Source organism: Garra rufa, chromosome 1 (assembly GCF_049309525.1).
Source record: "Garra rufa chromosome 1, GarRuf1.0, whole genome shotgun sequence".
Lineage (NCBI taxonomy): Eukaryota > Metazoa > Chordata > Actinopteri > Cypriniformes > Cyprinidae > Garra > Garra rufa.
In genome coordinates, this window is record NC_133361.1 from 85,917,984 (window position 1) to 85,943,956 (window position 25,973).

Here is a 25,973-nt window from a genome sequence, read left to right on the forward strand (position 1 = left end):
GCCAACATTACACCCACTCGAAAGCCAAACAAAGATAACTTGGTGGCACAACATACATCCCGCTTCCGAAAATAACATAATCAACAGGGATGACAGGAATTAAACATTCACAGGGTTTATTTCTGTTTTCATACAACATGTACATATGTGAAAATGTATTATTTAAATATTACACTGTTCAATAAAACATTTTTCTTTGACACATCTAAAACAAAAGCTCTGCTTCCTCTGACTCTTTGAACCCTTGATATTGTCCATTTGGTGATGGATATTTTGTTCTTATGAGGTCCACCACACATGAGGGAAGAACACGTCTGTTGCCTTTGCCGAGCTTCTCTCCTTTTAGTGCCCATTCTGTCACCATGCGATAGGCAACAAGCCTGTACTGTCTGGAAGAGCAAACAAACAACACAATATAAGCTGGTACATATTTTATGAAAACTAGCAAACAGTACTTGTCTTTGTAGTTATTTTTTCAAATTGACAGCATGGAGAGCTTTATACAGAATCAAAATGACTGCTGAAGATTTGTCTGGAGAAACACTGGAGGGATGAATGAAATGCAATTGTCTGTAGGCTATGCAATAACTCTAGTATCCATCAAACCCTGAGCATCAATTGTGAAATGAATTGGCAGATACATTTGGTTATAAAGACAGTATTTCAATGGTTGATGTAGGTTAGTTACATTTGGTGTCAACTCAGTAATAAATTATTAATAATTTTATAACTGTCCACTCAGTAAAATAATAATGCAGTCAGATAAGCTATTCTATAGCCAACTGGTCAAGACAATGTAAAGTTGTCGAATTATGAAATAAAAAACTACAAAGCAACATGAGAGATCACACTTACTCTGCAGACATCTGACCGTCAAGTCCAGCTGGTTTGGGTCGCTTTTTCCAATTGATTTTAGGTACGTAGAAGAACGTCTCCAGGACACCAGCATTTAGCATTGCAGGGAAAACGTCATTGGATGTAATGCAGACAGACGCGCTAGCCTCTTCGTCAATCGATAGGTTTTGCATCTGTGGCATGATGAGTTCCCATTCGTGGCAGCAATAGCTTTCAACCTCTGTTGGCATAACTTGACAATTTGAACAAGTGCACCACCATTTGTCGTTCATCCTGGCTCTTGCTACAGCTGTGGGCCCAGCATCAACTTCATCTCTGTCCTCTCGCTCTCTCTCTTCCCGTTCTATCTCCATCTGCTGAAGTTCGGCATTGGTATACTCCGGTTCATAAAGGTATCCCTTTGGCGTTGTACTATAATTACTTTCATCATCATCTGTTTTGTCTGACATTGTGCTAAAATTGGTTTCATCATTAGAAGTTTCGTAGTCAGACATGTTGTCAGCGAGTCGCGCTATCAACAGCTGATCGGAACGTGCACACTGTTGACATTGACAGCAGCGCGGATTGATGGAAATGGAAAGAAAATAGTGCCGATTAAAACTAAGGTATGATTTTTGTCCGGAGTGTTTTTTGTGATGTAAATTAATCAAGCTTTGAAACGCATATAATTTTTTCTCGTAAAAACGCACAGTTTTGTGGCCCCGGAAACTAACCGTGACTACTTTTTTGAAAAACTTCCAGCGGCCAGAACTCTGACCAGGGAGGTGACCACGGAGTGGGTCAGTGTGTATACACTATAGTGCTGGTAAAGATTGCATACAACTTCATGTCTTAAATGGGCGAACTATCCCTTTAAGCATTTAGAAAAAGGAAAAAACTGGCTAATAACCAAAACCTGCATATCGAACAGAGTAGCTAAACATCCGTGTCCTAACGAGACATTTTGACTTTTGAAAATACTCCATGCCAAAGTTTTCGCACTGTTTGGCCTAACAATAGCACCCAAATCACAAAAACAAAAGGGTAAAAATAATCAAAAATAAAAACAACAGGTGGCAACCAAGGAAGAAGAGAAACTTATGATCCTCCTCTCCATACTGTCATCAATAACACATCCCTGTTATGTGTTTCACAGAAGTAGTCGGCGAGGTCGGCTTTTAAATACATCAAGTTGATCCTCTCGAATGTTAGCAGACAGAGTGAGTTTAGGCGTGAGGTGAGCATAGAGCTCCTGCTGGCTGTTTTTATTCTCTTCACGCTGGAGAAGACACACTCAACAGTACATGACATCACTGGTAGTGTGATCAGTGCTTTTAGGAAGCAATGAATATGAGGGAATACTTCTTCACTGCACACATCCAACACATCAATGAGATGTTTTTTTCCGCTTTGTGTGCTGCAGAAACACAGAAAGCTCTGACTCTGTGACGTTGATATGAAAGAGCTTTCCTGCAACATTCAGACTGTTTGTCATTTCAGTCAAGCTTCTGTCACAGGCAGGTGACAGCAGAGTGGCTGCGGAGTTCATCAGACCATATGAGTCAGTGTGGAACCTGGCACCAAGTTCATTGAGTTGGCAGTCTATTAGTATGTTTAATAGAGCTTGCAAGTCTTCATCACTCCTAACCCTGGTAGATTTTCCCAGGGATGTAGTAACTGTACTTTGCTCAAATCGACTCGGTAGTTTTCGCGAGCGATAGGCCAATGAAATGTCAAAACTGTCAACACTGTTCTCTGCCATAATCTGATTGGTCATGGCCAGCATTTTCAGGAATTTGTCGTTACTAGAACGCATGTCCGTCAGTGATTGTTTAAGATTTTCAATAAAATCCACCGCATCTGTCACTGACACACTGGTTGACTGCAGTAGCCTAGAATCTAGACGCGCCCCTAGCGGCAGCAAATTAAATTTGCTTCCAAAGGCAGTCTACTAACTCTCCGTTCACTTGAGATTTCCAAAAATCCAAAATCGACCGGGCCAATCACGAGTCGGTGGGCGGGTTTAACATGATGACGACTGACCTGCGACCATAAGTTCCGTCAGACGTTCTCTGGTTCCGCAAATTACTCGTGAGAGAAAGAGTGACAGGCCAACCATCCATTTATTAAAGACACACACGCTTAAAATGTTAAGAGTAATAAAATGGCCTAAAAAACATGTAAAACAGTTAAAACTCTGTAATACATTTAAATGATTGTAATAAATAGAGCGGTAAAACATGTCTTTTGTGTGACAGTGTCACTGCGTATTAAACTGGCCCTACCCTGCTTAGCTTCTGAGATCAGACGCTCTTTTTTTTTTATTGTACAAAAATCATTATATATTTGAATACACATTGAATACACAAATCAATAATACATTTTCATTACTACTGAGGAAGAACCCAATACACAACAAAACCGTTATCACCATTTTCCGAGTATTTAGCATTGTTGCTGGGGAAACATTCATAAATATTACATGACACAAGCATCTTTTTAACCCAATCATAACAACAAATAAAAGCCTAAAAGCTAAACCAACAAAAGTTCATCTTCCCCTGGCATGTAAAAGTGCATATTTTTTAAAATACATATGACATCTTTTGTGAAAATTTCATAAAAATCTCCCATAATATTTTCTGATTTAAAATAACTGTACAGCATTTTGACATGATCTTCTGCCATCCATTTAAAAAGAAACCAAAGGTTTAAAACAAAATCTCTGTTTTTTGCTATATTCCTTCTTTTCCATATAGCTTTTTTTGCCACAATTAAAAACAAATTAATGAGTTTCTTGTTTGGTTTATTCTCTGCTATTCCCAACATAAACATTCTACTCCAATTAAAATCCTCTTCGTTACCTCTTAAATCTTTGATTAGTTTCTTAAATTCGTAAAAAAATGGGATCAACTCCTTACAGAATAAAAACAAATGTAAAATTCCCTCATCTTCTGTTTTACAAACTTTGCATTGAGCATTTGTTTCTTTCTGCATAGCACACAATCTCATTTCCGTAAAAATCACATTTTGTCTAATAAAATAATCAAAACATTCTAGATCTACATCCAACCATTTCCATGCCATATGCTTCCAGATATCTTTTTCTTCAATTTCGTTAAAATGCCTTATCCAGAATTGATTGGCAACAGGTTTTTTAAAAATTCTTTTCATAAAAAAACCATAAAACATTTTAACAGTACCCAAATTAAAATTCACCAACTTGTCTTTACATTTTAAAAACACATTCATTTTGTTCTCCTTTTCTTCCCTCTTGTTAAGATCATCCAGCCATTCTCCAGGGATTGCTTTTTTTACCTCTTCGTATTGTCTTTTTAAAAACATTACATTAAAATCCTCCTTCCCCTCCTCCATCGCATCTATAATCACTTGAAGTGGTAAAAATCCCTCTTTATATTCCCATAAAACATCCCTTACCTTCACAATCCCCACTTGCAACCACTTCTTAAAATAGAGGTCACGCTCTTGTATCTTTACTTTTCCATTTAAAAACAGAGGTTGATTTAAAATCCTTTCCCTCCCCTCTGGATTAAAATCCACCTCTGTTAAAAAAAGCCTCCAAGCATTTAAAACCTCTTTATAAAACTGTGGGATCCCCTCCATCATCCAATTCTTCAGCTTCATCCATAAAATGTCTTCCCCTAAATTAAAATTCCCACATTTGTTTAAATAGAAGCTCATCATTTTCTTCCACTCTGCATTGTTCGTGTCATCCAAATATTTCCTTACCACCTTTACCCTCATGCTTTTCATTTTTTGCTCTACGTCGACCAACCCCATTCCTCCCTCTTCTGGTTTCCCTATCAATGTAAAATATGCAATTCTTGGAGGCTTTTTGTCCCATAGAAATTCTAAAACACTTTTCTTTATTCTCTTCAAAACCCAGTCTGGCAATGGCATGACATGTAAATTGTACCACATTTTGGATAACATTAACATATTTACAATTAAAATTTTCCCTTTCAAACTTAAAGATCTGTTTCTTCCCACATATTGTCAATTGCCTCATTTTCATTCCTTGCTAATATTGCTCCTAAAATCTTCATTTCTTGGACCTCCTTAAACCTAAAAAGCCCCGTTAAAATCTCGGCCCTTCCAAACTTCATATATACAGTTTTTTCTTCATTTATTTTTGCACCTGAACCCTCACAATAAAATGTTGTTTTCTCTATCACTCTTTTAACACTTTCTATATTTTCAACCACAACTGTCGTGTCATCAGCGTATTGAAATATTTTTGTTAACTCTTTTCCCTCTTCCATTTTTATTCCATTTATTCTTTTTTCTCTGTTTATTAAAAGCCCTAAAGGTTCTGCCACCAAAGAGTACAACTGTGCTGACAATGGACACCCTTGTCTTATAGATCTTGAAACGTTAAAAGGTTGAGTTAAAAATCCATTGCATTTTACTTTTGTTAAAATATCCCTGTATAAAATTGAGATCCATTTTATAAAATGATCTCCAAAACCAAATTCTTTTAAAATCGCAAATAAAAACCCATGTTCAACTCTGTCGAACGCCTTTTCAAAGTCCATACGTATAATGTATGCGCTCCTTTCTTTTTCTTTTATATAACCCACTATATCTCTTATGCTGCTTGTAATGTCTGCTATATCCCTCCCCTTTACTCCATATGCTTGGTTGGTTTCTATTATATTTGGCATGACTTTTTTTAACCTATTCGCTAAGACCTTTGCTAAAATTTTTAAATCAGTGTTTAACATTGTAATGGGTCTAAAATTCTTCAGTTAATTTTTGTCTCCCTTTTTCTTGTATATTATTTTCATTAATCCTAGCCCCATTTTTGGGTTTACTCTTTCTTTTTTGAACACTTCTTCATAAATTTCATTTAAAATCCCAACTACCTTTTCTTTAAAAACTTTGTAAAACTCGCTTCCAATACCATCTATTCCAGGGATTTTCTTCACTCTTAATTGATTTATGGCTTGTTTAATTTCTTCTGTTGTTATTTCGCTTTCACAATCCTTTTTATCCTCCTCACCAACTTTCCTTGCTATTTGTTGTAATAAAATCTTCCGTTTTTCCTCATCTCCTCCCTCTGACTTAAACAATTCCTCATAATATGTTTTCACTTCTTTTAAAATCCCCTCTGTATCTGACACCACTTTCCCATCCTTACTTTTAAGTTCTTTAATTATTTCCGCTTTCCCCCTGCTTTTCTCAAGATTAAAAAAGAATCTGTTACATTTTTCTCCTTCCACCATGTATTTTGCTTTGCTTCTTAACATCGCCCCTTTGCATTTCTCCTCTTCTATTTTTCCCAATGTATTTTCAAATTGAATTACTTTTTGTACATTTACTTCATTTTTATTTAACTCCTCTTTTAATGTTCTCTTTACTTCTTTCTCCTTAGTTCTTTTAACCTTTTGTAACAAATTACAGTAGTTTATTGAATATTTCTTTATCTGATACTTTACGTTTTCCCACCATTGCCTTTTGTCTTCCATATACATCAGATCTTTTTTCCTCTCATCTAATATATTTTCAATCTCTTTTTTAAAACTTTCATTTTTTAAAACATCAGTGTTTAAGATCCACACTCCAGGTCCCTTCGTTTCTCTTTTAAAATCCATCAACATTAAAACCATTTTGTGATCGCTTAAGGTTGTGTCTTTATAAACTATTCTGTCAATAAAACATTCCAGATTTCTAGTACTTAAGAAATAATCTATTCTGGTTTGGCACATAAAATTCCCCACCAACTGTCTTCTTGAAAATTCCTTCTTTTTCTCGTTTCTTTCCCTCCACACATCAATCATATTTTTCTCTTCCATCAACGACTTTAGTTCTTTTCTGCCCCCATCCGTTTTAAAAACCATCCCGTTTGCCATATCCATTTTGCTAAAAACTGTGTTAAAATCCCCTGCGATCACCACCTTCCCCCATTTTTCAATTACATCGGCTAAAACATTAAAATACATTTTCTTTTCTTTTTCTTCATTCGGAGCATGCACGTTCCCTAAAATAAAATTTTCTTCCTCCATCACCATTTCTACCACCATACATTTTCCTTTTTTATCACTATAGAAATGCTTTGTCTTGATACCTCTGTCTTTTCTTATTAAAATCGCCATTCCTCCTCCCATTTTTCCTTCTCAGTTATTAAAGAGTAATTCCCCTTCCCATCTTTTTTTAAAATCCTCCATACGATTCTCTTTCCAGTTTGTCTCTTGCAATAAAATCACGTCCTCATTTTTACACAGTTCCTTCATCTTTTCAAATTTAAAATCATTCATTAGTCCTCTAGCATTAAAAGTCACAATTTTCAACACCATAAAATAAACTAAAAGCCATAAAGTCCCCATTTTGTCAGCTCATGGCCTCCCCTTCCTTTCCAGTATCTCCACTGTCCTGTTTCTCCTCACATGTTTGTTTTAAAACTTTCCTTTTGGCTTTCTCTAGATTTGGTGTTACCTTAGTTCTTCTTCTTCTTTTATTTGATATTCCCATGGTGCCGCCATCATCAATGTTTTTGCTGTCTCTGTCCACTCTCCCTTCCTCGTTGACCTGCTCCTCTGACTCTTCCAATTCCGTATGTAAATCCTCCATCGTCTCCATCAGTGTCTCTGTTTCATCGTTGTCCTGCATTACTCCAGTCCTTTCGCTTTCATCGTCAATGTCCGTGCCTGCAATACCCTCTCTTTGTGTTCCTCCCGTGTCCTCGCGTGGCTCCTCTTCATTGTCTCCCTCATGCATCTGCCCGCTCTCCTGGTCATCCTCCTGCTGGTCTCCGAACCAGCACTCGCACTTATTTAGTACGAGCCTGCAGTCCGGGCACCTCACTGCATTACAGTCCCGTGCGAAGTGGCCCCTCTCCTCGCACTTGAAACATTTGAAGTCTGGGCAGTCCTTCATCAGGTGTTCAGGGCTCATACACAGCCTACAGGTTCTCACCTGATGAAAAAATCTCCATTTGATCTGGGAGATGGGAGTTACCCCCCATCCCTCCAGCTTTTGTAGAACCACGTCGTCCTCCAGGTAAGCGGGCAGATGCATGAAAGAGACAACAAATTCTTTATTATTCAACTTTTTAATTTCACATGTCTTTCCTTTTATCATCAATCCATCTGCTAGTTTCTCAATATCTTCTTCTTTCTCCAATGTTATTTCATATTCTCTCATCATTTTTGGTCTTACCGCAAGTATAGTCGTCACGTCCATCTTGTCTGTCAGTGCTTGAATAATGTCCTCTGCTTTCCCATCCTGCACTTCAGTCAGATCAATCACTACGGTTGCTTCTTTAGCGTAAATCCGTTTCTGCTCCTTTTTAGGGTAATCCTTTTCTCGTTGTCTTTTATCCAGTCTATTTTCTGTTTGTTGCCTTTTCTCTCGAGCCAAATCCATATTCATAGCCATTAATCCATCCATTAAAAAAAAAAAAAAAAAAAAAAAAGGAACTAACCACCCTCCAGACAGCAAGAATGCTGCTGTTAGGTGGTTTAAAAGTTGACAAAAAACACAAAAAACTAACTTAACGTATTACAACTCACAAAACAAACAAAAATTAAACACAAAATGGAGGAGAGCCTTCCTCTCCCAACTGCTGCCAACCACTTCCTGTTGCTCTCTAGCGCCTCAGGTGGGGGTATGGCCGTAAGTGAGGGTTGCTCCAAAAAGTGGGCTATTTAAAGATCAGCCTCCGTAAAAGCCAGCATATTATATAAATAGTGAAGAAAAGGCAAAAGCTTACAGCACCTGGTATTCCCAGGCGGTCTCCCATCCAAGTACTAACCAGGCCCCACGCGGCTTAGCTTCCGAGATCAGACGAGATCGGGCGCTCTCAGCGCGGTATGGCCGTAAGCGAGGGTTGCTCCAAAAAGTGGGCTATTTAAAGATCAGCCTCCGTAAAAGCCAGCATATTATATAAATAGTGAAGAAAAGGCAAAAGCTTACAGCACCTGGTATTCCCAGGCGGTCTCCCATAAAAGTGTAACAATCGGCCTTATCAGCCGAGTTACAAGACTAAAATGGGGTCAGATTTAACTGTGAGAGATGACTAGTGGTTAAAAGAATGAGACATAAAAGAAAATTGGTTTAAATAGATTTGGTGTATTTACAAGGTTCACATAAAAGACTTTAAAACAACACGATAAAACTAGGTCAACTCTGTTAAAAGAATACAGTTCATTTGTCCATACCCTAAAAACAGGTAAACTCTGTTAAAAGAATACAGTTCATTTGTCCATACCCTAAAAACAGTCCAAGAATCCCAGTGTGTTGATAAGTCCAATGTGAGTGTCCACCAGTGTATATACGGTCCCACTTTATATTAAGTGTCCCTAATACCTGTGAAGTTACATGGTAACTAGATGTGTACATAGCATGTAACTACAGTGTATGTACACATTGGTACATTGTATCTACAGCTCTAATACTGGTGTAATTACACACATGTAACAACTCACTGAATAGCATTTGTAAGTACAAATGTGTAATAGGACATTGGTAACAACACTTTTTTCACTTCTGGAAGTACACATGTGTAATAACAATTATGTAACTACATTTTGTAACAACAATATGTACTCACAGAAGTTTTTACACTTCCACACAGTCTTCAATATTGCAGTTACCAGTTTGGAATGCCCTGAAACATTATTGAAATCGTGATGATTCCTATGTAGGCTACATATAATTTTTGAATTCATGTATTTGTGAACACTGAATTAGAATTAAAGTATCAATTTGTAATATCAGTGTACTTACATGTTAACTCCTCAGGAACTGTCTACTTAATATAAAGTGTAAAATGGTCACAACTTACAGAGTAATATATCAAATGTAAACCTCTGTGCAACACTTTAATATCAGTGTACTTACATGATAACTCCTCAGGAACTGTCTACTTAATATAAAGTGTAAAATGGTCACAACCTGGTCTCATTGTTTATACATTGGTATTTATACGTATTTTTAGATGCACAATTTAGATGTATTTCAACGTTTAAAACGTACAAATAGCTACGTATGTTTTGCTAAAAACGTAAAATATTTACGTATCTTTCATTTCCTTAAATATTCGTATCAATGCCTTTTTATCATTTTATTAATATGCGATTTACATTTTTAGCCCCCTTAACCTACCCCCAAACCTAAAGCCACCCATTTTATAGCAAATATAAAAGGATATAAATCGTAACTGACAAAAATATATGCAGGGAAATTACCATTTTTACTTACAATATAGCATAAAAATATTTTTATAGTCACTAATCACACTCCTACCTCTAAACCTAATGTTAACCATATCTCTCTCAGTACAGTAATAAAAAAAAACATGACAGACAGAAAATTGCAATTACAATAATTTATTTAATGCAAACATATATCAACATCCATACCAAAAGGTAATCCAAATGGTGATGCTTTTGCAGCCGCAGTCCTCTCTGGCAGAATACAGTAGGTTTTGTTTGAGGTGCAGAGCAGAATTAAAGTTATTAATCGCTGAAATATTATCCAGATTATTTTCCTGATCCTCTCCGTAAATGCGGCCAAAGAGTACGCAACCGCGCAACATTCAAACATATCTCACCAGAAACACGGCATGTCGTAAACTGTGACGAATGCTGGCGAGAGCCAATGAGAGCTTGATTTTCCTGCCGTAAAAACTACCGTTTCCTGACGCGGTTGTATTTGAATTCGTAAAATAAAGATAAAGATTTGAATTTGGGCGTGTTCCTCGCAATGGTATGATTTCTGAAGATCTTATAGCACACAAATAAAATTGTTTCATTTTATAATTATGATGCGTGTTCGGTGTATTTTATGGTTTTATTGTTAGTCGCAGGGATGTCAAAAAACGCCTGCTGTGTCCCACCGCTACAAACGAAGTTAATATTACACAAATGGTTAAACGATTTTAGAAACGTTATTTATTTTAAAGGTTTAAAGTGTAGTCTTGTTAAACATTATGCTTACATATGCTTGGAAACGAGTTGGCAACAGAAATCACACAGAACAGGATGGAAAGTTATAATTTCATATTAAGTAAACTATTTAATAATGCATTTGAAAACACAGTTTATATTACTCTGCAGGTTGTGACCATTTTACACTTTATATTAAGTAGACAGTTCCTCAGGAGTTGTCATATAAGTACACTGATATTAAAGTGGTGCACAGAGGTTTACATTTGATATATTACTCTGTAAGTTGTGACCATTTTACACTTTATATTAAGTAGACAGTTCCGGAGGAGTTACAATGTAAATACACTGGTATCACAAATTAATACTTTAATTCTAATTCAGTGTTCACAAATACATGAATACAAAAATTATATGTAGCCTACATAGGAATCATCACGATTTCAATAATGTTTCCGGGCATTCCAAACTGGTAACTGCAATATTGAAGACTGTGTGGAAGTGTAAAAACTTCTGTGAGTACATATTGTTGTTACAAAATGTAGTTACATAATTCTTGTTACACATGTGTACTTCCAGAAGTGAAAAAAGTGTTGTTACCAATGTCCTGTTACACATTTGTACTTACAAATGCTATTCAGTGAGTTGTTACATGTGTGTAATTACACCAGTATTAGAGCTGTAGATACAATGTACCAATGTGTACATACACTGTAGTTACATGCTATGTACACATCTAGTTACCATGTAACTTCACAGGTATTAGGGACACTTAATATAAAGTGGGACCGTATATACAATCCACAGAAAGTGTAATCCAAAGTTTGCAGGTGGTGAATGGAAAGTTGAGCTCTAAAATTAGCAACTCCTCAATCCAACAGTTTGGTGACTGCCCTTTGTTTGTCATGCTGCTCTCTTATGCAGTTGTACTTCCTGCTTCCTGTCATGTGTCTAGTCACATGACAGGCCAACCATCCATTTATTAAAGACACATACACTTAAAATGTTAAGAGTAATAAAATGGCCTAAAAAACATGTAAAACACTTAAAACTCTATAATACATTTAAATGATTGTAATAAATAGAGCGGTAAAACACGTCTTTCTAAAAGCCAGCATATTATATAAATAGTGAAGAAAAGGCAAAAGCTTACAGAACCTGGTATTCCCAGGCGGTCTCCCATCCAAGTACTAACCAGGCCCGACGCTGCTTAGCTTCCGAGATCAGACGAGATCGGGCGCTCTCAGCGCGGTATGGCCATAAGCGAGGGCTGCTCCAAAATGTGGGCTATTTAAAGATCAGCCTCCGTAAAAGCCAGCATATTATATAAATAGTGAAGAAAAGGCAAAAGCTTACAGCACCTGGTATTCCCAGGCGGTCTCCCATCCAAGTACTAACCAGGCCCGACGCTGCTTAGCTTCCGAGATCAGACAAGATCGGGCGCTCTCAGCGCGGTATGGCCATAAGCGAGGGCTGCTCCAAAAAGTGGCTATTTAAAGATCAGCCTCCGTAAAAGCCAGCATATTATATAAATAGTGAAGAAAAGGCAAAAGCTTACAGCACCTGGTTTTCCCAGGCGGTCTCCCATAAAAGCGTAACAATCGGCCTTATCAGCCGAGTTACAAGACTAAAATGGGGTCAGATTTAACTGTGAGAGATGACTAGTGGTTAAAAGAATGAGACATAAAAGAAAATTGGTTTAAATAGATTTGGTGTATTTACAAGGTTCGCATAAAAGACTTTAAAACAACACGATAAAACTAGGTCAACTCTGTTAAAAGAATACAGTTCATTTGTCCATACCCTAAAAACAGGTAAACTCTGTTAAAAGAATACAGTTCATTTGTCCATACCCTAAAAACAGTCCAAGAATCCCAGTGTGTTGATAAGTCCAATGTGAGTGTCCACCAGTGTATATGCAATCCACAGAAAGTGTAATCCAAAGTTTGCAGGTGGTGAATGGAAAGTTGAGCTCTAAAATTAGCAACTCCTCAATCCAACAGTTTGGTGACTGTCCTTTGTTTGTCATGCTGCTCTCTTATACAGTTGTACTTCCTGCTTCTTGTCATGTGTCTAGTCACATGACAGGCCAACCATCCATTTATTAAAGCCACATACACTTAAAATGTTAAGAATAATAAAATGGCCTAAAAAACATGTAAAACACTTAAAACTCTATAATACATTTAAATGATTGTAATAAATAGAGCGGTAAAACACGTCTTTCTAAAAGCCAACATATTATATAAATAGTGAAGAAAAGGCAAAAGCTTACAGCACCTGGTATTCCCAGGCGGTCTCCCATCCAAGTACTAACCAGGCCCGACGAGGCTTAGCTTCCGAGATCAGACGAGATCGGGCGCTCTTTTTTTTATTGATATAAACTTTCAAATTACAATCAATTACAAGAATTTCATAAAAACATTTTTTCAAGAAAACATAAAGCCTGGGAGAATATTACACATTCAAAAGTTCTCAAGAGGGATAAAAAAACAGTTTTTACATAGATTTGAAGTTTAAAATAACATAAACACCATTATCAGCACACCATAAAACCATTTTTGTCAATGTTAAAACACTATCGAATGCAATTTAAATTTCATAAACCCAGACAAGAAAAGATTAAAAACAAACCCCAACAACATCCAACTTCAAAAATACAGTATAAAATTATCAACCAAAATCATCAGGCATTTTCCAGTTTAGGTCTTCAAAGATCTTACACACAGAATCTGTAAAAACATGATAGTAAACATTGAGCTGATCCATATTCTTAAAATAGCTATGCAAATATTTTAAATAATTTTCCACTTTTCGCTTAAATACCACATCAATGTCCATGACAATGTTTTCTCTTTTCGCCAGCACTCTCCTCTCCCATATAGCACTCTTTATAAGCATGACAAGTAAATTCAAAACTTTGACATTCTCACATTTCTTGTATTCCCCCAGCATTACTAATCTGTACCAGTCCGCTTCATTATCACATTGTCCTTCTTTCAATCGTTCAAACAGTCTCTTGCACTTTGCATTAAAATTGTCCAGTTTTTTGCAATATAAAAACATGTGAAGAAATCCTTCATTTTGTTCTTTACAAACTTTACAGGTGGGACTTTGTTCCATTCCGATCTTGTGCAATAAAGAATCTGAAAAAATGGCTTTGTGTCTTATTAAAAATTCCAAGTTGCTCAATTTTGTCTCAATAAGCTTCCCCCTCATATTACTCCATATGTTCCCTTCTTTCAAATTCTTATGTTTCTGCATCCAGTAGTCATTCACATTAGGTTTCTTAAAAACTGTATCTCTAAAAACACCATAAAACATTTTAACAGTACATTCCTTAAGAACACATATTTTCTCACCAATCATTGCATACACTTCTTTCTCTTGTTTCCCCAATTCCATGGTTTTGAATTTCTCAATCCAGTTTTGTGGTATGGCATTTTTTATTATTTTGTACTTCTTTGTAATCTCTTGTCTGGTATATTCCTCCTTAGCATCTTCCATAGTGTCAATAATATACTGAACTGGTAAGAATCCCTCCTTGAATTCATACAAAATATCTCTGACCCTTGTAATTCCCACCTCCCACCATTTCTTAAAAAACAACTCTTTCTCATCATTCATAATGTTCTTATTTAAAAACAATGGTTGATTTAAAATATCCTCTCTTCCTTTTGGATTGTATTGCACATGTTTTAAAAAAACTCCCCAGGCACTTAACAATTCTTTATAAAACTCAGGCAATTCTTCCCACATCCAGTTTTTCGTTTTCATCCATAATATACTTTCTCCCAAATTCAGATTCCCACATTTGTTTAAAAAATACCTCATAGTTTTCTTCCAAGTAGTTTCAAATGTTTCATCTAGAAAGTTCTTCACCATCTTAACCCTCATACATTTCTTCCTTTGTGCAATATCAATAAGTCCCAAACCACCCTTCTCGACATCCCCTATAAGTGTATCATACGAGATTCTCGGTGGCTTCTTCTCCCATAAAAACTCTATGAAACATTTCTTCAATCTTTTTTCAACCCACAGTGGCATACTTGCAACATATAAAACATACCACAACTGTGAGACCATTAAAACATTAAGTAATAAAACTTTCCCTTTCAGACATAGTGTTCTCAGTTTCCACAGATTCAGTCTTCTTTCAATATTCCCTACTCTTCCTTCCCACATGATATCATTTAATCTCTTGTCATCCTCTCCCATTAAAATTCCTAAAATCCTAATTTCTTTAACCTCATTAAAAACAAAAACATCAGTTAAAACTGGGAGTCCCCCAAACCTCATATAAACAGTTTTGTCTTCGTTTACCTTCCCCCCTGATTTTCTGCAAAATTTTTGGACTACTTCCATTGCCGCTTTTACACTCCCCAGATCCTTCACTATTAAAGTTGTGTCGTCAGCATATTGAAAAATTGTATTCTCTTTATTCTCTTCTTCAATTTTAATGCCTTTCACCTTCTTCTCTCTTCCTATTGCTAGTCCTAGGGGCTCTGCCACCAAAGTATATAAAAGCGCCGAAAGAGGACATCCTTGTCTTACTGATCTCGTAAGTTTAAAACTCTTAGTTAAAAAACCGTTACACTTAATTCTTGTTACCACTCCTTTATATAAAATCTTGATCCATTTAATAAAATTCTTCCCAAAACCAAAACTCTTTAAAACCTCAAATAAAAACTGATGCTCTACCCTATCAAAAGCTTTCTCAAAGTCAAGACTTATAACATATCCCTGCAAATTTTCCTTTTTCATGTAGCTTATTATGTCCTTAATACTTAAAGTAGTGTCCGCTATATCTCTTCCTCTTACTCCATATGCCTGGTTGGTCTTTATAATCTTTGGCATCACCTCTTTCAGTCTGTTTGCTAAAATTTTAGATAAAATTTTAAGATCTGTGTTTAACATAGTCAAAGGTCTATAGTTCTTTAAATCTGTCTTGTCTCCTTTCTTCTTGTATATCACTTTCATTAATCCCATACTCATCCTTAGATTCAATCGTCCTTTCTTAAAAACCTCATCATACACCTCTTTTAAAATCCTAGTTAAAACCTCCTTAAAAACCAAATAAAATTCACTCCCCAAACCATCAATCCCTGGACTCTTTTTCTTATTAAGCTGTTTTATAGCTATTTCTATTTCTTCTTCACTTATCTTTTCATCGCACATATCTTTGTCTTCCTTTTCCACTTTTGTTTCAATCACCTTAAGCAATTCTTTGCTATCTTCTTCCACTCCTTCTGATGTAAACAATTTCTCGTAGTATTTCTTCATTTGTTCTAATATATCTGCATTATTTTTAACTCCTTTTCCATTTTCATCCTTCACCTCTTTTATCATTCCACTTCTCCATTTCCTTTTCTCCAAGTCAAAGAAAAACTTTGTACATTTTTCCCCTTCTACTAGGAATTGAGCTCTACTCCTTAATCTTGCAGCTTCATATCTTTTCTCCTCCAGTTGTTTGTCTTCCAGTTCTCTTATCTTTGTCATGTCCTTATCATCCCGCTCTAATTCTTTCCCTAAATTCTCTCTTATGTCATATTCTGTGCACCTTTTACATTTCTCTATTAATTTACATACACAAATGGTGTGTTGCTTTATTAAAAACTTTACATTCTCCCACCATAATCTTTTATCTTCCACATACATTGCATTTAGCTTTTCGTTTTCAATAATATCTTTAACCTCTTGAACATAGCTTTCCCTTTTTAAAATTTCAGTATTTAAGACCCACACGCCTGGACCTCTTTTAATTGAACTCCAATCCATCTGCATAAACATTGGCTTGTGATCACTTAAACTCGTCTCCCCATAGTTCACATTATCTATAAAACCTTCTAAAATCCTTGAGCACAAGATAAAATCTATTCTAGTTTGACACATAAAATTCCCCACCATTTGTCTTCTTGAATATTGTCTCTTTTTCTCATTCCTCTCTCTCCATACATCCACTAAATTAAAATCTTCCATCAATGATTTCAATTCCTTTCTCCCAGTATCCGTTTTAAAAACCATTCCATCCGCCATATCAATTTTGCTTAAAACAGTATTAAAATCCCCCATTACTATAACATTTTTGTATTTCATTAAAAACGTCCTTAAAAACTTTAAAAAAACCCTCTTTTCTTTCTCTTCATTAGGCGCATGCACATTTATCACAGTTACTTTGTTATTTTCCCATTCCATTTCTACCCCTAAACATTTCCCAGCATCATCCTTGTAAATTACATCGCACACAACGTCCGTATTCTTTCTTATTAAAAATGCCACTCCTCTGCCTTGCCTCTTGTCCTCATTGTTATACAAAATATCCCCATCCCATCTCTTCTTCAGTTCATTTATATGCATATCTTTCCAGTTTGTTTCTTGTAAAATAATAATATCCACATTTTTAAACATTTCTTTCACTCTTTCAAATTTGTTAAAATCCAAGAGTCCTCTGGCATTAAAAGTGACAAAACTAAAAACCATCAAAAATAAATAGATAAAAAAGCTTAAAAACCCCATCTCATTAGTTCATTTCGCTTGAGTCTTTTAATAGTTCATATCTATTCTTCCATGATTCTTTATTGGTAGGTCTTTTTCTAATTCCATCCAAATTTGGCTTTACCTTAAGTTGACGTCGATGTTCGATGTTCCTTCTGCTTTTCTTTCTCCTTCACTGTTTGAATCCACTTCTTCTTCCAAAGTGTTACTCAGTCCAACAAATAAATCCACATGTTCCAATGATCCTTCACCCTGTCCCATTTGCTCTGATATTCCTTCAATCTCTATATTCCAGTTGTAATTTAACTGCTCCTCGTTTACTCGTTCCTCCACTGTGCTCTCTGTAGTCCCATCAGTAATGCCGTTTCTCTCTGCTTCCACCATCAGTTGTAAAGGATCTTCACTTGGTTTCTCTGTCACTGTCTGCTCTTCATCTCTTTTATTACTTATAACCCGCTCCTCTCTCAGATATGTCGTACCATCCTCGTCTCTCTCTGTCGTGCTGTCTCGTTCATGCACCCGCCCGTTCTCAAGAGTCTCGTCCTGCTCAAACCAGCACTCGCATTTGTTTATCACTTTTTTGCAATCCGGGCATCTGACCGCCATACAATCCCTTGCGAAATGTCCTCTCTCCTCGCATTTAAAGCACTTGAAATCGGGGCAGTCTTTCATGACATGGTCAGGGCACATGCACAGTCGACAGGTTTTAACCTGATGGCTGTGCATCACCCGAAAATATTGCAACCCCTCAGCCGTATCTAGCCTAGTGCTATATGGGAGAGAGGCAACCGCTTTGGGGAAACGAGATTTCACAAACCTCGTACCATCTTCGATGGTTGTGCCCGGATACACGCGTCTCTTAATGTCTGATATTGGGGTAACTCCCCACCCTTCCAATTTATCTAAAATATCACGATCGTCGATGTAAACAGGCAGGTGCATGAACGAGACAACATAGTCTCTATTTTGCAGTCTTTTAACCTCACAAATAGTTTCCTTTATCTGTAATCCATCCACCAACAAATCAACATCTTCCACGTTTTCTAAAGTCACCTCATACTCCTTGTTTTGTTTAGGTCTTACCGCCAGAATGTTCCCTTTGCCAATCTTTTTCGTCACTGCTTTTATTATATCCTCCGCTCTTGCATTCACGTTTGAAATGTCCACGCTCACAGTAGCTTCTTTCAAGTAATCCTTCTTTGTCTTGTTATTCCTTTGTTCAATATCCATTTTATTCTCATCTCGTTGCCTTATTTCAGTTCCATTTTCATTCACCATTCGTGTTCCTCGAGCCGTTTCCATGTCCGCTGCCGTGTGTCCGTCCGCCATTCCTCAAACAAACAAACGAAAAAACGTGCACTAAACAACAAAAAAACTATTCCCTCCAAACAGCATATGCTGTTGGGAGGAATAAGCTACAAAAATAAACAAAAAAACTTTACAAATTAAACTTATAACGCCAAAAACAAATCAAAATGAAACACAAAATGGAGGAGAGCCTTTCTCTCCCAACTGCTGCCAACCACTTCCTGTTGCTCTCTAGCGCCTCAGGTGGGGGTATGGCCGTAAGCGAGGGCTGCTCCAAAATGTGGGCTATTTAAAGATCAGCCTCCGTAAAAGCCAGCATATTATATAAATAGTGAAGAAAAGGCAAAAGCTTACAGCACCTGGTATTCCCAGGCGGTCTCCCATCCAAGTACTAACCAGGTCCGACGCTGCTTAGCTTCCGAGATCAGACGAGATCGGGCGCTCTCAGCGCGGTATGGCCATAAGCAAGGGCTGCTCCAAAAAGTGGGCTATTTAAAGATCAGCCTCCGTAAAAGCCAGCATATTATATAAATAGTGAAGAAAAGGCAAAAGCTTACAGCACCTGGTATTCACCAGGCGGTCTCCCATAAAAGTGTAACAATCGGCCTTATCAGCCAAGTTACAAGACTAAAATGGGGTCAGATTTAACTGTGAGAGATGACTAGTGGTTAAAAGAATGAGACATAAAAGAAAATTGGTTTAAATAGATTTGGTGTATTTACAAGGTTCACATAAAAGACTTTAAAACAACACGATAAATCTAGGTCAACTCTGTTAAAGAATACAGTTAATTTGTCCATACCCTAAAAACAGGTAAACTCTGTTAAAAGAATACAGTTCATTTGTCCATACCCTAAAAACAGTCCAAGAATCCCAGTGTGTTGATAAGTCCAATGTGAGTGTCCACCAGTGTATATGCAATCCACAGAAAGTGTAATCCAAAGTTTGCAGGTGGTGAATGGAAAGTTGAGCTCTAAAATTAGCAACTCCTCAATCCAACAGTTTGGTGACTGTCCTTTGTTTGTCATGCTGCTCTCTTATACAGTTGTACTTCCTGCTTCCTGTCATGTGTCTAGTCACATGACAGGCCAACCATCCATTTATTAAAGACACATACACTTAAAATGTTAAGAGTAATAAAATGGCCTAAAAAACATGTAAAACACTTAAAACTCTATAATACATTTAAATGATTGTAATAAATAGGGCGGTAAAACACATCTTTCTAAAAGCCAGCATATTATATAAATAGTGAAGAAAAGGCAAAAGCTTACAGCACCTGGTATTCCCAGGCGGTCTCCCATCCAAGTACTAACCAGGCCCGACGCTGCTTAGCTTCCGAGATCAAACGAGATTGGGTGCTCTCTCTCTCTTATTTTTTTTTTTTTTATTGAAAAACTTTAAAACAATACAGGTCACTCTCTGTATTAGAATTAAATACACAATAAATACATTCAATAAAAGTAATCCATTTCTTCAGGGTTCTAAAAAAGACATCTCCAGTCCCATGTCCTTCAAGAGCTTTAAGACCCCGTGTGTAAAAGTTTTAGAAAAAACATCCAGCTTTTTTTCAATTTTGAAATAATAAAACAAGCATTGTACATATTTTTCAAGTTTTCTTTTAAAAACATACCACACGTCCATTACATAATTCTCTTTCTTTGCCATCAACCTTCTTTCCCATATTGCACTCTTCATTAACATCACCAGTAAATTTATACATTTCTTGTTTTTACATTGCTTTTCAATTCCCAACATAAAAACCCTCAACCATTGAAAATTTCCATTCCCTTCTCCTCTTAATTTTAAAATCATATTCTCACATTTATTCTTAAAATTTTCTAATTTACTACAATAGAAAAACAAGTGTAAAAAATTTTCATCCCCTGCTTTACAGACTTTGCATATGCCACTTTCTTCCATTCCAATCTTATTTAAAATAACATCAGTAAAAACCACTTTGTGTCTTATAAAATACTCCAAGTGTTCCAGTTTTGCTTGTACTAATTCCCCATTTATATTTCCCCAAATACTTTGTTCTTCTACATTGTGGTCCCACTTTATATTAAGTGTCCCTAATACCTGTGAAGTTACATGGTAACTAGATGTGTACGTAGCATGTAACTACAGTGTATGTACACATTGGGACATTGTATCTACAGCTCTAATACTGGTGTAATTACACACATGTAACAACTCACTGAATAGCATTTGTAAGTACAAATGTGTAACAGGACATTGGTAACAACACTTTTTTCACTTCTGGAAGTACACATGTGTAACAAGAGTTATGTAACTACATTTTGTAACAACAATATGTACTCACAGAAGTTTTTACACTTCCACACAGTCTTCAATACTGCAGTTACCAGTTTGTAATGCCCTGAAACATTATTGAAATTGTGATGATTCCTATGTAGGCTACATACAATTTTTGTATTCATGTATTTGTGAACACTGAATTAGAATTAAAGTATCAATTTGTAATACCAGTGTACTTACATGGTAACTCCTCAGGAACTGTCTACTTAATATAAAGTGTAAAATGGTCACAACTTAGAGTAATATATCAAATGTAAACCTCTGTGCAACACTTTAATATCAGTGTACTTACATGATAACTCCTCAGGAACTGTCTACTTAATATAAAGTGTAAAATGCTCACAACTTAGAGTAATATATCAAATGTAAACCTCTGTGCAACATTTTAATTTCAGTGTACTTAAATGATAACTCCTCAGGAACTGTCTACTTAATATAAAGTGTAAAATGGTCACAACTTAGAGTAATATATCAAATGTAAACCTCTGTGCAACACTTTAATTTCAGTGTACTTACATGATAACTCCTCAGGAACTGTCTACTTAATATAAAGTGTAAAATGCTCACAACTTAGAGTAATATATCAAATGTAAACCTCTGTGCAACACTTTAATTTCAGTGTACTTACATGATAACTCCTCAGGAACTGTCTACTTAATATAAAGTGTAAAATGGTCCAGCCTGGTCTCATTGTTTATACGTTGGTATTTATACGTATTTTTAGATGCACAATTTAGATGTATTTCAATGTTTAAAATGTACAAACAGCTACGTATGTTTTGCTAAAAACGTAAACTATTTACGCATCTTTCATTTCATTAAATATTCGTATCAATGCCTTTTTATCATTTTATTAATACGCGATTTATATTTTTAGCCCTCTTAACCTACCCCCAAACCTAAAGCTACCCATTTTATAGCAAATATAAAAGGATATAAATCGTAACTGACAAAAATATATGCAGGGAAATTACCATTTTTACTAACAATATAGCATAAAATATTTTTATAGTCACTAATCACACTCCTACCTCTAAACCTAATGTTAACCATATCTCTCTCAGTACAGTAATAAAAATAAAAACATGACAGACAGAAAATTGCAATTACAATAATTTATTTAATACAAAAATATCAACAGCCATACCAAAAAGTAATCCAAATGGCGATGCTTTTGCAGCCGCAGTCCTCTCTGGCAGAATACAGTAGGTTTGTTTGAGGTGCAGAGCGGAATTAAAGTTATTATTCTCTGAAATATTATCCAGATAGATTATTTTCCTGATCCTCTCCGTAAATGCGGCCATTCAAACATATCTCACCAGAAACACGGCATGTCGTAAACTGTGACGAATGCTGGCGAGAGCCAATGAGAGCTCGGTTTTCCTGCCGTAAAAACTGCCGTTTCCTGACGCGGTTGTATTTGAATTCGTAAAATAAAGATAAAGATTTGAATTTGGGCATGTTCCTCGCAATGGTATGGATTCTGAAGATCTTTTAGCGCACAAATAAAATTGTTTCATTTTATAATTATGATGCGTGTTCGGTGTATTTTATGGTTTTATTGTTAGTCGCAGGATGTCAGAAAACGCCTGCTGTGTCCCACCACTACAAACGAAGTTAATATTACATAAATGGTTAAACGATTGTAGAAATGTTATTTATTTTAAAGGTTTAAAGTGTAGTCTTGTTAAACATTATGCTTACATATGCTTGGAAACGAGTTGGCAACAGAAATCACACAGAACAGGATGGAAAGTTATAATTTCATATTAAGTAAACTATTTAATAATGCATTTGAAAACACAGTTTATATATTACTCTAAGTTGTGACCATTTTACACTTTATATTAAGTAGACAGTTCCTGAGGAGTTACCATGTAAGTACACTGGTATTACAAATTGATACTTTAATTCTAATTCAGTGTTCACAAATACATTAATACAAAAATTGTATGTAGCCTACATAGGAATCATCACGATTTCAATAATGTTTCAGGGCATTCCAAACTGGTAACTGCAGTATTACAGTAGTAAGACTGTGTGGAAGTGTAAAAACTTCTGAGTACATATTGTTGTTACAAAATGTAGTTACATAACTCTTGTTACACATGTGTACTTCCAGAAGTGAAAAAAGTGTTGTTACCAATGTCCTGTTACACATTTGTACTTACAAATGCTATTCAGTGAGTTGTTACATGTGTGTAATTACACCAGTATTAGAGCTGTAGATACAATGTGTACATACACTGTAGTTACATGCTACGTACACATCTAGTTACCATGTAACTTCACAGGTATTAGGGACACTTAATATAAAGTGGGACCAAACTTTTTCACATTACATTCATTAAAAGCATATAATTTCCCCCCCAGCCTCACACACACATCTTTCCCTTGTTTCCCTTCTTCCATGTTTTCAATTCTCATTATCCACTCTTGAGGTACAGCATTCTTAATTATATCATATTTGTTTGTTATGTCTTGTCTGCTATAATCCTCCTTTGCCTCCTCCATCACATCCACAATGTATTGCAATGGTAAAAACCCCTCTTTGAATTCATATAAAACATCTCTGACTTTCGTGATCCCCACATCCCACCATTTCTTAAAAAAAACTCCTTCCCTTGATTTAAAATGCAGTTGTTTAAGAATAAAGGCTGATTTAAAATGTTCTCTCTACCTTGCGGCTTAAAAACCACGTTAGTTAAAAATTTGCCCCATGCCTCCATCAGTTCTTTATAAAAATCTGGCAACCCCTCTGTCATCCATTTTTTTGTTTTCATCCACAAGATGTTGTCCCCCAAATTAAAATTACTACACTCACTTAAAAAATGCCCCATTGTTCTCTTCCATGCCGCTTTGTTTTCTTCATCCAAATACTTTTTTATTAGTTTCACTCTCAAACTGTTCTTTCTTTGTTTCACATCTATTAACCCCAATCCTCCCTTCCCCACTGCTCCTATTAAAGTGTTGTATGCGATTCTTGGCGGCTTCCCTTCCCATAAAAAATCTAAAAAACATTTTTTTCAGCCTTTTTTCTACCCACAACGGCATAGATGACACATATAAAATATACCATAGTTTAGAAATCATTAAAACATTAAGGACTAAAACCTTCCCTTTCAAATTTAATGTTCTCATTTTCCAAAAAGTCAGTCTTCTTTCAATCCCTCCTAATGCTTCCTCCCACATAGTTTCTTCTGCTTTCTTTTCATCCCTCCCCATTAAAACCCCTAAGATCTTTATTTCTTTAGTTTCCTTAAAAGTAAAATGCTCTGTTAAAACCACTGCCCCCCCAAATCTTAAATACACCGTTTTGTCCTCATTTACTTTAGCTCCTGATCCTCTACAGTACTTTTGTACAAATTCCATTGCTTTTTTACACTATCCAAATCTTTCAACAATAACGTTGTGTCATCTGCATATTGATAAATTTTACTTTCTCCTCCCTCGATACCTATTCCTTTAATTCCCTCTTCATGTTTAATAGTAAGTCCCAATGGTTCCGCAACTAAAGAATATAAAAGCGCTGACAGTGGGCATCCTTGCCTTATTGATCTGGTAATTTTAAAACACTGTGTTAAAAACCCATTACATTTAATTTTTGTGCTTGTACTTTTGTATAAGATCCTAATTCATTTAATAAAATTTTCTCCAAAACCAAAACTTTTTAAAACATCAAATAAAAAATCATGCTCCACCCTGTCAAAAGCTTTCTCGAAATCTAGACTAATAACAAAACCATCTTTGTTCTTTTCCTGCATGTATCTTATCATATCTTTTATGCTAATAGTTGTATCTGCTATGTCTCTTCCCTTCACTCCGTACATTTGATTTGTTTTAATTATACTTGGCATGACTTCCTTCAATCTATTGGCTAAAATTTTAGATAAAATCTTTAAGTCAGTGTTCAGCATTGTAATCGGTCTGTAGTTCTTTAAATCTGTCTTCTCTCCTTTCTTTTTGTATATCATCTTCATTAAACCCATTCCCATTCTTTGATTTAATTCTCCTTTCTTAAAAATCTCTACATATACTTCTTTTAAGATGCTAGTTAAAAAATCTTTAAAAGTCATATAAAATTCACTCCCCAACCCATCTATACCTGGACTTTTCTTTTTGTTTAATTCACTTATTGCTCTTTTTATCTCTTCTTCTCTTATCTCTTCATCACACTCTTTTTTGTCTACTTCTCTCACTATTTCTTTAATTTGCTTCAGTAGCTCCAGTTTCTCTTCTTCCCTCACCCCCTCTGCACTAAACAAGTTCTCATAGTATGGTTTAACTTCTTTTAATATTTCCTCATTAGTTTGCACAACTATACCATTTCCCCCTCTTATTTCTTTAATCATTTCAGCTTTCCCTCTTCTTTTTTCTAGGTCAAAGAAAAATTTTGTACATTTTTCACCTTCCACAGTATATTTAGCTTTACTTCTTAATCTCGCACCTTCATATTTTTCCTCTTCCAAATCTTTCAAACATCCCTCCAAGTCTTTTATTTTTTGTATATCTTTTCCATTTTCATTTAATTCCTTTTCCAAATTTTCTCGTATTTCTCTCTCCTTATTTTTCTTACTTCTCTGTATTAACTTGCAGTACTTTATTGTAAATTTTTTAACTAGATATTTAACATTTTCCCACCATATTCTTTTATCTTCAGTGTACATTTCATTCTTCTTTTCCTTTACAATAATTTCTTTAATACTTAACACATAATCCTCATTCTTTAAAATCTCTGTATTTAAAACCCATACCCCTGGCCCTCTTTTCACAGAACTCCAGTCTACTTGCATAAAAATCGGTTTATGATCACTTAAGCTTGATTCTTCATATTTAATACTACCGATAAAGCCCTCAATATTCCTTGTACATAAAATAAAATCAATTCTTGTTTTACACATAAAATTCCCCACTAATTGCCTCCTTGAATATTCTTTCTTTTTTTCATTTCTTTCTCTCCATACATCAATTATATTATTTTCCTCCATTAATATTTTCAGTTCTTTTCTTCCTTTATCATTTTTAAAAACCATTCCCTCACCCATTTCTAATTTACTAAAAACAGTATTAAAATCACCCAACATAATAACTTCTTTATGTTTCTTT

The 25,973-nt window shown here is 35.6% G+C and overlaps 4 non-coding genes and 1 pseudogene across 4 annotated transcripts; all 5 read right to left on the reverse strand.

The window, feature by feature from the left end:
- Positions 1-8,559: 8,559 nt before the first annotated feature.
- Positions 8,560-8,678, reverse strand: LOC141313699 (5S ribosomal RNA). Its single transcript, XR_012349775.1, has one exon. It is a non-coding gene; the product is annotated as a 5S ribosomal RNA (ribosomal RNA).
- Positions 8,679-11,888: 3,210 nt separating this feature from the next.
- On the reverse strand, positions 11,889-12,007 carry LOC141317592 (5S ribosomal RNA). Its single transcript, XR_012351962.1, has one exon. It is a non-coding gene; the product is annotated as a 5S ribosomal RNA (ribosomal RNA).
- An 84-nt stretch (positions 12,008-12,091) lies between these two features.
- Positions 12,092-12,210, reverse strand: LOC141316258 (5S ribosomal RNA). The gene has a single exon (XR_012351341.1). It is a non-coding gene; the product is annotated as a 5S ribosomal RNA (ribosomal RNA).
- Positions 12,211-13,010: 800 nt separating this feature from the next.
- Positions 13,011-13,127, reverse strand: LOC141346657 (5S ribosomal RNA; annotated as a pseudogene).
- A 5,765-nt stretch (positions 13,128-18,892) lies between these two features.
- Positions 18,893-19,011, reverse strand: LOC141298051 (5S ribosomal RNA). Its single transcript, XR_012341515.1, has one exon. It is a non-coding gene; the product is annotated as a 5S ribosomal RNA (ribosomal RNA).
- Positions 19,012-25,973: the final 6,962 nt, after the last annotated feature.